The sequence below is a fragment of the Acinonyx jubatus genome, chromosome B1 (genome assembly GCF_027475565.1).
Source record: "Acinonyx jubatus isolate Ajub_Pintada_27869175 chromosome B1, VMU_Ajub_asm_v1.0, whole genome shotgun sequence".
Classification (NCBI taxonomy): Eukaryota; Metazoa; Chordata; class Mammalia; order Carnivora; family Felidae; genus Acinonyx; species Acinonyx jubatus.
Genome location: NC_069382.1, coordinates 5660926 through 5677722, shown reverse-complemented (window position 1 = coordinate 5677722; position 16797 = coordinate 5660926).

Genomic DNA, 16797 nt, shown 5'->3' with positions numbered 1-16797 from the left:
CCAGGCTCTGAGCTGTCAGCACAGAGCCCAGTGTGGGACTTGAACTCATGAACCATGCATGAGATCATGACCTGGGCCAAAGTTGGCTGCTTAACCGACTGAGCCACACAGGTGCCCCAGAAATAAGATTTTTCTAATACCCAACCTGACAGCAATTATTCATGCTTCCTAAGACAGATTTTAATTTTTCTGCAGAGTGAAAATGCTTTTGTTCATTCACTCTGTCCCTCCCTTAAATCTCGTGTGAGGGCAGCCAGGGAGAATCCTCCTGGAAGGACAGAACCTTGTGCACAGGAGGAGCCAACACAGAGCCTGGAGAGTGAGAGCCCCAAGAAGGCCAGTGCGGGGGATGGAGGCGTTGGCTGAGCATGAAGAGTTCGGCAAGGTCAGACCACTAGGCTTCTTGTGAGGCAGGGTGAGGAGTTTGGGATTCATTAAGGACAATGGGCATCCAGTGAAAGATTTAAATCCCAGGGCCCAGACTAAATTCAGTGCAAGAGATCATTATGGATGCTGCATGGAGATTGGAAGGCAGTTAAGAGTGGAAGTGGAAGATGAATTAGGTGTTATTTCCATGTCATGGACAAGAGCTGTTGGTGTCTGGGAATCAGGTGGTGTCAAGGGAAGGTGGCAGATTCCCTTTCACTGTGTGGTTGCTGTGCCCATTCCCTGCTACCACAGGTGCTGAGGCTAATGGCTGCCATGTGCCATCTGCTCCCAGGAGATTGCCCTTGGGCAACTGACGCCCTGACTGGGACTTGTACCATCTTCAGTACCCACCCCTTGGCCAATGACTGCTTCTTGGGTAGGGGAGGTTGAATGCCAAAGTCATGCTCCCTTGTTCTGAGGCAATTCGGAGAATCACAGAACAGTTTCCACTTAAGAGCTCTCTGCGGAGTTGGGCTGGACTAGGCTTCACCTGCGCATTCTGGCTTAGCTCCCTTCCCGATCCTGCCTCCTTCCTTCCCTGCTCCTACCATGTATTTCTGTGTGACAAACAATCTCTGATCTCCGTGACTCAAAACAACACTTTACTACGACATCTGATGGTTTTCACAGTGGACTGGGCTCAGCCTCATCATTCTTATTGGGTTTCTCTAACGCAGTTACCCTCACATGGTGGCTGGGGCTGAATTCATCGGAACCGTTTGAAGGATTGTCCACTCACACGACTGGCATCTAAGCTTCAATGGGCTCTGGTCTGGCATCTCTTTCCCCACTCAGCCACTCCACGTGGCTGGCTTAGGGCCCTCTCAAAGGTAGTTGGTCTTCTTGTCCCCTAGAGCAGGTGTTCTAACCCCCCTGCCCCCGGGGCAGAAGCTACAAGGTATCTTTTGACCTAGTCTCAGAAGACACATAGTGTCACTGCCACCACATTTTACTGGCCAGCAATGACTCACAGGGCCAGCCCAGATTCAAGAGGAGAACGGCACAGGGGTGTGGACACCTGATGGGGAAAGAGTGGGGTCTGAAATTTGGGATGGCAATGTCTGAGTAGATGAATGCTCTGGGCCTGTGTCCAGAACTGTGTAGGGTCTGGAATTTTATTTTAATTTTTGCAAGTTAGCCTCAACCGTTTCATTGGTGCTGGGAGAAGACTCTTGGGTCAGAGACATAGGACTTTATTAGTCACTACAAAAGCACCAGCCAAAGCTCCTCTTTGGTTGGGGACCAGCTCCACATGCTCTTTGATTCCCACGGCAGGGATGCAAAGGATCCACGATGGGTGGTCTGCACATGCAGTAGGTTGGGTGTTAAGAGAGGAACACTGAGTAATTGTGATAGTTCTCCTGTAATCTAATATTCTGCTTGCTCTATCGGGTCCTGAGAAGGATATATGCAAATCTCCAACCCTGGTTGTTAATTTATTTTTCCTTTAGTTTTGTGAATTGTTGCTTTGAGTGTTTTGAAGCATATATGCTCATGGAAAGTTATCCATTCTATTTGAAGTCTTCAGTTGGTTAACCCCTATTGACTTATATCCTGTGCAAAATAAGCCTGGCCAAGATCCTACCGGTCTTCTGGCACAAGTTGTCCCAAATGATCAGGTAGCAGCCATAGTTTACAGTTTAGCATAACTCTTCCTGTGCCCCTATTTGGAAACATCTTCCCTGTGGAAGCCAAGACCTCTAGACCCATCGAACCTAGAACCGTGTGGGATGGAAAGAACACACAGATTCCCTAGCGCATCCCTGGGAGTGGTGGTGAACATGGCCACTCCTGCTTTGACCCCTTGGTCCTCAAATCCATGTATTGTATCAAAACATAGCCTCGCAGGGGACATGTGCCACAACAAAGCCATTAATTCAAGATGTATGGTGCATCCTAAAAATGGTGCCTGTGGCGGCCACAGGAATGTGCTTCACAAGCCTTCGCTCACATGGAGCATAACTGACCAAGGGCTCTAGCTGCTGACGTCTGGAATCCACCAGCACATCTATACCAGGACATGCCCGTAGCCCGTGACTCCTGCCAGGGACTCCACGTGGCAACAAAAATTCCCACGACACTGAGCCAACCACTAGCAAAGGAGAAAATCACAATGCTGCAGTACTTGTTCTGGTAAGTACATACTTGTGCACACGTGGGAGATACTTTTGTAGATACCATGTCTCGAGATGGATTTGCAGATTTCTAATTTAATGCAAGGGTCAAGAAATAGGAAAATAATGAGAAACCATCTAAACGACCATGAATGGGAGATCTATTAAATCAAGTGTAGTTTGTACAGGATGGAAACTATCCAGCAGTAGCAATGAAAACACAAAACAAGAAATAACATTTTAATGTTGATGATAAAAGTTGCACAGTGTTACATATCCATGAAACAATATTTAATGCTATATTTGAGACTTTCTTGGGTGTTCCTTTAATACCACAAAAGAAGATATATTCTCAATTAAGTTAAGGTTGTTGACTATGTTGTAAGTGAAACTATTCTTATCACTTTTTGGTCTGCTTAAACTCTTCATTTCGGATACAGATGAGTTAAATTCTCCCACTATGTTTTCTCTTAATAATTCTGTCAGTGTTTGCTTTATATATTTCCCCAACTCATTCTTTATGAATAGAGTCTTCAATCTATATATCATCAGTTTTATTTTAATTTCTATGATTATATTTTTATTCCTAAAATTTCAGTGTGTTTTATATACCTTTTTTAAAATTTGGAATAATTAAAGATGTACAGAGAAATTGCAGAGATAATACAGAGTTCACAAACACCCTCCACCCAGTTTCCCCTACTGGGATGTCTTCTAGAAGTGGGGTAAGTTTATCCAAACTAAGAAATTAGGGGCACCTGGGTGACTCAGTTGGTTAAGTGTCTGACTCTTGGTTTCAGCTCAGGTCATGATCTCACAACTCATGGGTTCGAGCCCCACATCAAGCTCTGCACTGATATTGCGGAGCCTGCTTGGGATTCTCTCTCCCCCTCTCTCTGCCCTTCCTTGGTGCTCTCTCTCTTTGTCTCTCTCAAAATGAATAAACTTAAAAAGAAAACTAAGTAATTAACATTGGTTCATTGCTATTAACTGACCTCATGACCTCATTTGGATTCCAATAGCTTTCCCCCTAGTGTCCTTCTGTGCCAGGATCCCATTTAGGACAACACACTGCCATGAGTTATCATGTCTCCTGGGCCCTGCCTGTTTTCGAAGGTTCCTCATCCTCCCCTAATTTTCCATGATCTTGACAGTTTTGAGGCATACTAACTAGGTATTTTGTAGAATATTCCTCCACTTGAGGTTGTCTGAGGTCTTTCTCATGATTGGCCTGGTGTTTTAAGTTTTGGGGAAGAATACCACAGAGTTCGTTCAAAAATGGGTTAATTTGTACTGTTTGTTATAGTATATTCTGATTCTTCCTTATAGAACTTGTTTCCTCCTATGTTTATTGATTTAAAAAAAACCAGTAAACTATTTCTTTTCCTTAAAAAATTATTTGCCCACATTCTTGGAGACCTCTAATAATGTGTGTGCCCCAGGGTCTGTATTTGTTTTTGTTAAGTGCCTGGGTGTACCATCAGTCTCAGAAAACTTTAAATAAATACATAGGTTGCTGTGTTTTGGAGTGCGCATGTAATGCAGATTTGCAAAGAAATCTGTGTGATTATAGCTTCTCAGAGACAGATTTCTGTTTTCCAGACGGATTTATTTTAAGCCCAGGTAATGATCCTTGGAGTGCCCTAAAGCGTGAGGTGAGGTAAATTCACTTTGGGTAGAACGCTATGAGGTTTCGATTTTATGGGATGGGACAGAATCTCTTATTAAAGTCTCTACTTTGGATCAGGCGAGGTACACTGACACTCAAGGACCAGATCCATGCAGTAAATGATATTGGTGGAAGCTTCCAGATGCCGCCTACAGGGATTTCTCTCTCTTGGGTTCTCACCAACTTTCCAGCTCCTCACAGGGTTGTTTTAAGGTTTTGGACTGCATTTTCAGTCCCTCTTCACCAGGATGGTTGGCCTACATTGGAAACAGAATAAGTTATTATAATTACTCTGTTGTTCATAAATAGCAAGTAATTAAAGATAAAGTGATTATTCCAGCCTAAAACTGTATCCAGGTATTTTGTTTTAGCTTGAAACCATATCCAAGTGTCTAATTTCATTGGAAACAGGATGGGACTACTCCAGGAAATTCAGACTCATTTTAGGATCTGGATTAAACACAATGCCACATCTAGAAAAACACGAGCATAGCCAGCACACTAGGAGTGGGGAGGGTGTCCCAGACAGACCAGGCTTGGCCACTCGCTGATGACAAAATCCAGAGGCAGAGAGACAGGGGTGGTGGAACAAGAAAGGAATTTATTTCAGTGAGGACAACACTGGAAAGATGGCCAACTAGCATCTGAAAGACTGTCTCCAAGATGCTGAAAATACTTGAAAGTTTATGTAAGGAAAGTATGGGGCAAAGGTGGGTGGGTACATGCAGGTGGTCAGTGAAGGCCAACTCGACCTCTGTCTCGGCACTATCAGCAATAGCCAAATTACGGAAAGAGCCCAAATGTCCATCGATAGATGAATGGATAAAGAAGATGTGGTACACACACACACACACACACACACACACACACACACGCAATGGAGTACTACACAGCAATCAAAAAGAATGACATCTTGCCATTTGCAACAACGTGGTTGGATCTAGAGTGTATTATCCTAAGTGAAATAAAGCAGAGAAAGACAAATATCATATGATTTCACTCATATGTGGAATTTAAGAAACAAAACAGATGAGCATTAGGGGAAGAGAAGGAAAAGTAAAATAAAAATGGAGAGGAAGGCACACCATAAGAGACAAATGCAAAGAACAAACTGAGGGCTGCTGGTGGGGTGTTGGATGGGGGGATGGGCTAGATGGGGGCTGGGCATTAAGGAGGGCACTTGTTGAGACGAGCACTGGGTGTGTATATAAGTGACGAATCACTAAATAACGCTCCTGAAATCACTGTTACACTTTATGTTAAACTAATTTGGATTTAAATCAAATTTAAACATTAAAAAAAATAATACTAAAAGTTACGGAGCTGAAAAAAACTTGATCTCTGTCTTGGAGCTGATCTTGCTGGCTCAGGCCAGTCCTTACTGCTTGAGGGGATGCTTTTGTTTCCCTTCAGGGGATACTTTGCCCTCAGGGTCTTCCTCTTGAGCCAAGAGACCAGCTGGAAAGAACCCAACTAGAAAGTTTGAAGTCAAAATGGGGGCAGCTGCAGTCTTCTCTCATGAGCAGCTGCCACAAAGTATCCAAGATGATTTAAGTCTCAGACCCACCCCAGAGGTCCTGGGGATGGGACTGAAAGTTCAAACCTCTAATCACATTTGGCTCACTGGTAACCAGCCCCTAGCCTTAGGTCTAAAAGTCCCCCCAGGAATGCAACAAAAGGCACCTTTATTGCTCTCATCACAGGAGATTCCAAGGTTTTTAGGGGCTTTGTGCCAGAAATGGGAGAAAGACAAAATACATATCTCTTAGTATAACTCACACTGCCGATCACAAGCGGTGATGCAGTGACACAGTTCAGCGGTGGTAAGTGCATTCACACTGCTGTGCAAGATACACTGTAACATATATTCCCATTTTCCCTTTCCAACACTGAACCTCTGTCCCCATTAAGCACTAACTCCCCAGGAGCACCTGGCTGGCTCAGTCCGTTGAGCGCGGTCACGATCAGGGTTCCTGAGTTCGAGCCCCACACGGGGCAATCTGCTGTCTGTGCTGAGCCCTCACTTCAGATCTCCTGTCCACCTTTCTCTCTGCCCTGCCTCTGCTCATGCTCTGTCTTTCGAAAAATAAATAAACATTAAAAAAACAAAACACGAACGCCCCACTCTCGCTCCCCCAGCCTCTAGCAACGGCCATTGTACTCGGTCTCTGTGAGGGTGACCACTCTAGGCACCTCAGGTAAGCAGAATCCTGGGGTATTTGCCCTTTTGTGATTGGCTGATTTCACTTAGCACCACGTCCCTGGAGTTCATCGGGTTGTAGTGGGTCAGAACTTCCTTCCGTTTTAGGGCTGAACTATATGCCATCGTCTGGATAGACCACATATTGTCCATTTATCCATCAGTGGACACTCTGGGATGTGCCGACCTCTTGGCTGCTGCCCTTGTGGACAAATATCTCTTCAAAATCCTGTTTTCAGTTCTTTTGGGGATATATACCCAGAAGCGGGATTGCTGGATCATATGGAAATTTGTCACCTCATCTTTTTTTTAAGTTTTATCTTATTTATGGGGGTGGAGGGGCAGAGAGAGAGGGAGAAGGAGAATCCCAAGCAGGCTCTGCACTGTCAGCTCAGAACCTGACGCGGGGCGCGATCTTGCGAACCCGTGAGATCATGACCTGAGCTGAGATCAAGAGTCAGAGCTTAACCAACTGCACCACCCAGGCGCCCCCTGTCACCTCATCTTTTAAAAAATGTAATTTTTGAGGGTATGTTCTGTATATATCTGAATTTCTCATGAAGAAAAGATCAGTTGGGTTAAAGGAAGAAACTTGGACGTATTATTTCCTGTAAATTCAAATCCCATTATTATATCCTGGTGTTCTTTCTTCCTTTCCTTTTGCAGTCACTATTCCTTCCCTCTTCACTTCTCAACGGCTCAGGAGCAGGGAGGCGTTGTGATAAGTCAGCCGGGCGAGAGCAGCATGAACACGACCCCTCGGAGAGCACTATTTGAGGTCACAGCTGGGAAGAACGGAAAGCGACCAAATAAAAAGTGAACCGCGTAGGAAAGTGTTATGTACGCATGTTCCTATTTAAACGTTTAGGTGACTTTTCACCTAGGATCTGGATTACAAAAGCTGTATAAAAGTGCTTTTACAAAACCCCCTCCCCCACGCACCTGCGGGAACGCAGCTGTGCCCACGACCCCGGCGACAACGCGCCCCCCCCAAGCCCTTGAGGGAAACGCCCGCAGAAACAGCCGTCTCATTTTCTCTTCTGGGACGGGAACACCGAGCAGTTTTGTGTCGGTATATATTTTTTTACTCTTTTCTTTTAATTTCAATTTCGTTTGCTAATATTCTCACTTGTGTTTTCTAGAAGGGAAATGACTTAGATGATTCATACTTCAATAGCAGTCCTTTAAGAAAAATTCCACTTGGAAGACGCATAAATACAGAGAACAAGCTGATGGGTGCCAGAGGGAGGGGGCTGGGGGGGGGGGGCTGGGCAAAGTCAGTGAAGGGGAGACAGAGATAGGGACCTCCAGTAATGTAAGGAGTAAGTCATGGTGACACAGGGACACTGAAGGGACCCCGTGAAAGATTGATTCCTTGGCTCCCTTCCCTGTTTCTGTTCTTGCTGGTACCCTCTCCCCCCATGTTACCCGTGCCTTATAGAACAGATGGGGTTGTATGTCCTTCTTGTAAAGGTTAAGGTCTTAAGGATTTCTTTGGAGTGTTCCAGTACAGTAGGTAACATCTAAGGAGTGACTGGGCAGGGCCATTGTAAATGTTTTCCAAGACCATTGACTCATCAAGACCCCTGACTCCAAGGCATAAGTGACTTACCTAAGCCCTCGACTTTTGTCCTGGGCACCTGAGAAGACATGAGCAGTAGACCACCATGCTCAATAAAAATCCCAAGTGAAGACACGACCCACTCTCCTTTCCTTTCTAAATCTCCTGGATGCTTTGTCTGTATCTGTACTCTCTCTATGCCTCCAATAAACTCTGCTCTCACTTCTCAGCTCGCTTTTGATTTCTAGCCTGCTGGAAGCCAGGGATCCTCTCAGCTGGTCCTGAAGGACCCCCTTTGGGTCCTTGGACCCAGCCAGCCTGCATCATTGGGAATAAAAGGCACAGCATAAGGAATACAGTCTATGATATTGTAATAGTGATGTATGGTGGCAGGTGGTAGTTTTCTTGTGGTCAGCACTGTTGCATCCACACGACTCCTGAAACAGAATGCTACAGGCACCAGTGACAGTCACAACAAAGTTTATTGCATTGAGAGGCCAAACAAACCGATTGATCAGGACCGACACTGTTGACCAGAGTGCGGTCTCGAACAGCCGGGGTACAGAGTTTTTATAGCCGACCACATGGTCTATTATCACCTGGGAACAGAACAAAGGAATAGTTCCCAGGTGGAAACGGTTCAAACAGGCCCTTGCCCCAATCCAATCAAGCGCTAATCCATCCCTTGATTGATAGGATAAGGCTGTTATCTCTTAACCTATAGTGTGAAAACAAAGATGTTATCTCTTAAGGCTACAGGTTAGCCCTACCCTTACAAGAACAGCATAATGTACACAGAAATTGAATCACTATGTTGTATGCCTAAAACTAATGTAATGTTTGTGTCAACTATACTGAAATTAAAAAAAAAATTGAATTATGATTGGAGAATCAGGGCAACAAACATATCATTGGTTTTAATAAATAGTGTGATCAGAAACATTGCTCACTGATTATGAAATTAGTGAAGGAAACATCAGAATGGGGACTTTGAAAACCCAAGCCAATCAGGTTCTGAGAGCATCAGACCCTATTTTCTGCAACCCAATGCCTGCCTAGGATGGGGGGTTAGACTGCAGACAGAAAATGCATGATGGCGTGTTGAATGCTATCTGAAAGTAAAGGTCAAGGTTCCTGCAACTTGGGATCAGACCATGATGTGGGGATCCCAGAGCTACTCATTAGGACAGAACCCCTTTTCATCCTGCAGTCACACAGCTCAAGTGTGGAGATATGTGTTGATTACAGAGTAGCGGCCCTCAGCAGAATGGCTGGATGGGACTATGGGCTGTGTCCTCTCAAAATCCATATGTTGAGGTCCTAACCGTGGCCTTTAGGGAGGTAATTCAGATTAAATGAGGTTACAAGGGTGGGGCCCTAATCCAACAGGACTGATATCTTTATACGGAGAGACATCAGAGATCTCTCTCTGTGCCTGCACAGAGAAGAGGCCGTGTGAGGACATGATGAGACGACAGTCATCTGCAAGCTAGGAAACTGATCTCCCCAGAAACTGAAGCTGCTGGCACGTTGATCTGGGGATTCTGTCCTCCAGGGCTGTGAGAAAATAAATTTCTGTTGTTGAATACTTGTCTGTATTTCGCCATGGCCACAGGAACAGACTAACACAGCAGGCTGCCTAGTCCATACCATTTCCTTTCACAAGATCCACCATAGATTTGAAGCAGGAGGTTTTTAAAATACTTGGGACTCCCAAAACAAATTTCTGTGATAATTCCAATAGGACTCCACCAGCGTAGCTACAACTGTCCTCTGCAATGGTAGGTTTATATTTACAGTGACATCATCATATGGAAATAGATGGTCCCAAACATCCTGGTGATGCACCTTCACACGGAAATGTATAGAAAAGGGTCCAGATTGATTCTCACTTCTGGAGAGAGGAATGGCTTCGTAGTGGAGAGTCGGGGAAGATGTTCACTTTTCATTCCATGTCCTTAAAATCATTTTCAGCGAGCATACATTCATGTGTTGAGGGAGTACGAAGATAATGTTGGTAGCTGTGTTGGAGAAGAGCAATAATGACATAAGAGCACATTTTTTGAGACCGTAGAGGTAAGACAGACCAAAAATGATGGTGGTTTTCCCAAAGCCCATCCCGTCTATTCTTATCACTGCGGCCAGTGTGGTTTTATACAAACACAAATAAGATCGTGTCGCTGTGTTGCTTAAAGCCCTTCAATGACCTTGCTATCCTTAAGGAACAGTAAAAAGCGTTAACACAGCCTGTAGGACAAGCATGGTTTTCCCTCACCTGTTTTCCAGCCTCTGCCTCTGGTTCTACCCTTTCCTGAGCTTCTCAGAAAAGCCTGGCTCTTACCAGCTCCCAGCCTTCTTACCCACTGCTTCCTTCGCCAGGACAATTCCTTCAGTCCCTCTAGATGACTTCTACTCACCTGTCTTTCTTTATTTTTAATTTTTAAAAGTTCGTTTATTTACTTTTGAGAGCGAGACAGAGAGGGGGAGGGGGAGGGGCAGAGAGAGAATTCCCAAGCATGCTCTGCAAGCATGCAGCCCGAGGCGGGGCTTGATCTCATGAACCATGAGATCATGACCTGAGCTGAAACCAAGAGTCTGACGCTTAACTGACTGAGCCACTGAGGAGCCCCTTCTACTCATCTTTAAACGTCACCTTAAATGTTACCTCCCCAGGAAAATTTCCCTAGGGCGGTCCTCCCACGCCATCTCCATCCAAGGCTGTGCCCATTCTCTTGGCTACATCTCCCCATGACACCCCTCCGCCAAACTGCTCCTTTGGAGAACTTTCTCGGCCCAAGAGCTTGCACACCACAGAGGTTTAATAAACATGTGTGAAATGAATAAACAGATTAATGAAGGAAGGACAGGACAGAGCAACTTGGAAGAAAGCTCGGAAGAGCCCCAGCATTTAAAAGTGAAGTATAGCAGGGGTGCCTGGGGGGCTCACTCCATTAAGCATCTGACTCTGGCTCAGGCCATGATCTCATAGTTTTTGAGTGTGAGCCCCACGTCGGGCTCTGTGCTGACAGCACAGAGCCTGCCTGGGATTCTCTTTCTCCCTCTCTGACCCTCCCCTGCCCTCTCTCTCTCTCTCTCTCTCTCTCTCAAAATAAATAAATAAACATTAAAAAAAAAAAAGAGTGGAGTAGAGGAGGTGCAGGTGGCATAGGACACGAGCGAGGGTGACCCCGCGGGTAGGAAGCAAGCGGAAGAGTGTCGCTGCCCAGGGAGGTGAGAGTAGGAGCTGTTTCGTCAACGGACAGCCGTTCGCCTGGTCAAATGTAGAAGTGTCAGCTCAGACAAGGATGGAGTGTCTATTTTAAATTTGGTGGCAGGGAGACCGCTGGGGACTCTACTGAAAGCAGTTCCAGGGAAGTGAGAGGTGTAGAAGGCAAATCGGATCCTCCTATTTTGGTGGGGAGGTGAATGAGAGTGAACACAAGCTTGGGCTTAGCTTCAGACCTCAGCCCTGCCATTTACCCAGCACGGGCTTCGGCGGCGTACTTGATCTCCGTGTGACTCATCTGTGACACAGACACAAGAATGATACCCACCCGCTGGGGTGTCGGAACCTGAGGAATAATGAATGCCTCAGATCTGGCTCCAGGAGATCCTCGATAAATGCTAGCAGTGGTTACAATCTAGTTCAGCTTCTGCATTTAAACTCACTCTTCTGTCAAAACAGATCGAACTAAACAGGTAGAGGCAAAGGTGTTTTATGTTTTTTTATTCGTTTGACTTTTTAAAATACTTACTTTTGAGAGAGACAGGGAGAGAGGATGAGGGAGGGACAAAGAGAGGGAGACAGGGGATTCCAAGCACGCTCCATGCTGTCAGCCCAGAGCCTGATGTGGGGCTCGAACTCACGGACCATGAAATCATGACCTGAGCCAAAGGTGGATGCTTAACCAACTGAGCCGCCCAGGTGCCCCTCCATTTTTTAAAAAAGGTAATCAAATGTAGCTACATTATAATCAAGTCACGTTACTGTCAACTCATCTGCTTATCTTACAGGTAGAACGGGAGAGAAAACACAGACAATATGTGCATGTGTGTTTTATACAGCAAATACAGTGCAATTCTAACTATATTAGTAATGCGTAGCTCATAAGATATTCTTAGCATCATGTTTAAGTCTAAATTAAACACGCAAAAACCTTCTTGCAATTATAGCCCTGAAACAAAAAACAAGGAATAAAAAATTCTGACTCTAGGCAAAAATACTTGAACCAGATTAGCACATTGCCATAATTATTTTCTCTACTTGCGAGTTTTTATGAAAGTCCTCAGTGGGTAAACTTATAAATTTCTTCTTCGACGACTTGAAATCACTTGTTGTGCATATCATGGTTTCTGAAAGAAATGTTTACATTAGACTATGAATATGGCAATGTCTTTTGTTCAATATCAAAATTCGACAAGTATATTCAGTTTATGTTAGCACTTTTTTATGCTTGGGGTGCCTGGGTGGCTCAGTCGGCTAAGCATCTGACTCTTGATTTCGGCTCAGGCCATGATCTTACGGTTCCTGAGTTCGAGCCCTGCATTGGGTTCTGTGCTGACAGCAATGAGCCTGCTTGGGATTCTCTCTCTCTCTCTCTCTCTCTCTTTCTCTCTCTCAAAATAAATAAATAAATAAACACACAAAAAAAACATAGAAAAATTGGCTTCCCCCCCAATTTTTGCATATATTACAGTATGTGTGGGGTAAGATTTGGATAGCAGCAGACTTGAACAGAGAAGGAAACAACGTGAAAGCTGATTGGTTCCAGCAGCCAAGTTGAAAGAATGATGCGCTCATTTATTATGTAAATACTTTTGGTGAGCCTGTTATGTACCAGCCTGTTTCTCAGAACTCTGATAATACATTAGTTAACCAAACAATCGGTAATTTCTATCCTCGTGGAACTTATATTTTAGCTGAGGGGAGACATAATCAAACTAAATAAGAAAAACAGACTATGTTAGATGGTGATAAACCCTGGGGCAAACATTTCAGCAGAGAAGAGGGATAAGAAATGTTTATGGTGAAAGAGGGGAGGTAGGTCTGCAATTTTAAAAGGGCGGTAAGGGTGGGCCTCACGGGGCAGGGGACACTTGAGCACAAACTTGAAAAAGATGCAGAAATTAACCTTGAAGGAGGAGTGGGCGTTAAGCAGAGGAAGGGCGGTCGAAGGTCTTGCAAACAGACCCTGCAAAGTCCCTAAGAGCAAAGCTGGGGTTGCTCTGGGATCGATCACCAGGGGGCAGACAGGTGGCGTGGCCAAGGGGCCACATTGTGGAAGAACAGGGCAGCAGGGAACAGAAGCCCCTACTTGGGAGAACTGGAAGACCACTGTGGGACTTGGAACAGAGAAGCCGCAAGATCTGACATGAGTTTTCATAGGCTCGTTGTCTGTTATTTTGAGAACAGGCCACGAGGTGTATGTGGGGAAGCACGGAAGGCAGATATCATGACGTTGCCGCTATTCTTGGAAGAATGACAGTGGCTCAGGCCGTGGCGGTAGCACCGAACAGAGGATTGGTTCAGATTTCGGTAGTGATAGGAACAAATGCCTATTTATTGAGCATTTATTGTGTGCCAGGAATCCTGGCCAGCACCTTGCATATGTTAACTCATGTAACTCCTCAGCAAACTTATAGGGTAAGCATTAGCCTCGCCTTTAAATAGGTGATGAGCTGAAGCCAAAAGGGTCAGGTAATTTGACTAAGATTGCACGCTTGGGCCAGAGTTCAGTTGAATCTGCTTGACTCCAGGACCCGCACCTGCGGTATATTGAATCCCATGGAACTGAAGGAAATTTGTGGATTGCACTGAGCGATGTAACAGTGTGGCTAAAGTAGGACGGCAGGAACTAATATCTATGTGTAATTTTGTTAAATTATCCTGTCTACATGTGTGAACTCGGCTTTTTTGAAATCTGTAAAGGCTATAGCCATAATGGCAGTAAATCACCTCGTGGCCAGTCTTCCCTAAAATGTTTTCTGTATGCGTTTTTAGTATATTGGGATAGGGACAGTGGTAGGTAAAAAAATGCGTCCTCTTACTCCCACAAAGAGATTCACTTCCCCATTCCTGAAACACGAATGTCGCACCTTATGTGGCAGAAAGGCTTTGCAGATGTGATTAAGTCAAGGATCCTGAGACCAGGAGATTAAGCTGGGTTATCCAAGGGGAAATCAAGGTAATCCCAAGGACCTTCACACGAGGGAGGCAGCGGGTCAGAGTCAGACACAAGAGGTGACAGTGGAGACAGAGGTTGGGGTGATGTGTGGCCCATGAGCTAAGGAAGGCAGTGGCCTCCAGAAGCTGAAGGCAAGGGACAGATTCTCCCCTAGGGCCTCCACAAGGCATGCAGCCCTCCCGATACCTTGGACTTCAGATGTCTGCTCTCCAGAGCTGTCAGATAATAAATTTATGTTTTTCTAAGCCACTAAGAATCTGATAATTTGTTATAGTAGCAATAGGAAACGAATAGACCTTAAAACAGACTAAGATATTCTCGCTAGGAGAGCAAACCTTGCACCATGGTATATAATGGTATGCTTGTATATCATATAATTATTATACAGTATAACTATTAAAAGCATAATATAATTATTATGATATATGATGGTTATTGTATAAAACAGCAATAATAATTATATAACATGATTAAATAATTGCTGTAATTACATAACATATAGTATGTGTATGTATCCATATGTATATATATCCAGAAATGGAAGGCTGCTACCTTTCCGGCTTTGTATTCGAGCCATGGCAGTGGTAGGACTGGAGCCCTCCATTCATGAGCACTTATTTAAGCATCCATCCAGGGGCACCTGGGTGGCTCAGTTGGTTAAGCATCTCCCTTCGGCTCAGCTCATGATCTCACAGTTTGTGAGTTCGAGCTCCACATTAGGCTCTCTGCTATCCACTCAGAGCCCTCTTCAGATCCTCTGTCCCCCTCTCTCGCTGCTCCTTCCCTGCTTGTGCTCTCTCTCACTCTCTCAATAAGTAAATACATAAATAAAAATAGACCTCCATCCAGACATCATGTGCAATATTAAGCTCAAATACAAAGATGAATACAACCACAGTTCAAACACCTAAAGCATAGTTTTCAAAAGGTAATATCATGGAAATATAAAATTTGAACACATGTCAGAGGTTATGTTCAATTTATCGATTAATAAAAGAGTTGGTAAGATATTAAGACCAATTCAAAGACCATTTGAAGAGCTTCGTATATGTAGGGACGATTTGACAGAGGCATGTTAGGGTCAGACTGGCTAATGTCCTACAGGGCAATGAACTGTGCCATTTTGGGGGTTACCTCTACCACTGGACTTTTGCACTTATTTTCATCTGTATCAGGAAAAAAAGCCTATACGTTAACATGTATCTTCACCAAATCTGGCAACCTGAATCAGTAGTAAACAATTAAAGTAATCCTGTGCGCCTTCCCTCGAGGGAAGGATGTGCCACTCACCTTTTTGCCTTATATCTCAGTTTTGAATAATTTTTCTTAACACTGCCATCAGTCTGGTGACTTCCAGACCCTAACCCAGGGGGAAATGTAGAGAAAAAGTAATTACAGTCCAATATGGCAAATGAACAGAGAAGTATAGCACCCTGCTGTGGTACGACCTGAACAGGAATAAGAGTGGCCATCGTTCTTTGGAAATAATGAAATAATAGTCAAGAGAGATTTTGAGCAGACAGAATGCTGGATGAAACCCATCCCACTATTGCTGCTTTTGTTGTAGAAACAACATAGCAAAATAGTAAGAGTAGAAAATTGTGGCTAAGAATCTGAAAGAATCAGGAAACTGATCAAAATAAAGCCACTACTCTTGGCAAGTTGTATAACTTCACAAAAAGCAGCTTGACAGCCCACATTAGGGATTATCTGTCACATTAAAAAAATTTTTTTAATGTTTATTTAGTTTTAAGAGAAAGAAAGAGAGAAGGCACAAGCAGGGGAGGGGCAGAGAGAGGAGGAGACATAGAATCTGAAGCAGGTTCCAGGCTCTGAGCTGTCAGCACAGAGCCCGATGCGGGGCTCGAACTCGTGAGCCGTGAGATCATGACCCGAGCAGAAGTTGGACGTCCGACCGACTGAGCCACCCAGGCGCCCCAGTTATCTGTCACATTTAAAAACTTTTCCAGAAATATGTCACTTGTTACACTACCAGAAAATGTCTGTTTCGGAGCGCCTGAGTGGCTCAGTCGGTTAAGCCTCCGACTTCGGCTCAGGTCACGATCTCGCAGTAAGTGAGTTCGAGCCCCGCATCAGGCTTTAGGCTGACAGCTCAGAGCCTGGAGCCTGCTTCAGATTCTGTGTCTTCCTCTCTCTCTGCTCCTCCCCTACTCATGCTCTGTCTTTCTCTGTCTCTCAAAGATGAATACATGTTTAAAAAAATTAAAAAAAAGAGAAAATGTCTGTTTCAACAAAGCATTAATATATAACATTTTATTCCCAGAGCCTATCCAGCTAAGAATTTCTAAAAACTCATGAAGAGATAAGTAATAAGACAATCAATACAGTGATGGGTTTTGCAGGTATCAGTAATTTGCAAAATAATTGAAGATGGACAAGTGAGTTACAGACTAGGAGTCGCTCTGTGATGTAAACCTATTTAAAAAAAAAAGCATACCTTTCATCATTACCATGCGTCCATCTTTTGGCAAAAAGTGTCTGATTTTGCTAACATAATCCGATAATTTGTAAAAAGATTTGAAAAGTTACCAAGAATGTTTATAGGAAATAGTCTGTATGTGCTACTACTTAGGAAGGGTGTTGGGGTTCTGAAATTTTGGTGATCGTTCGTAAGGCTT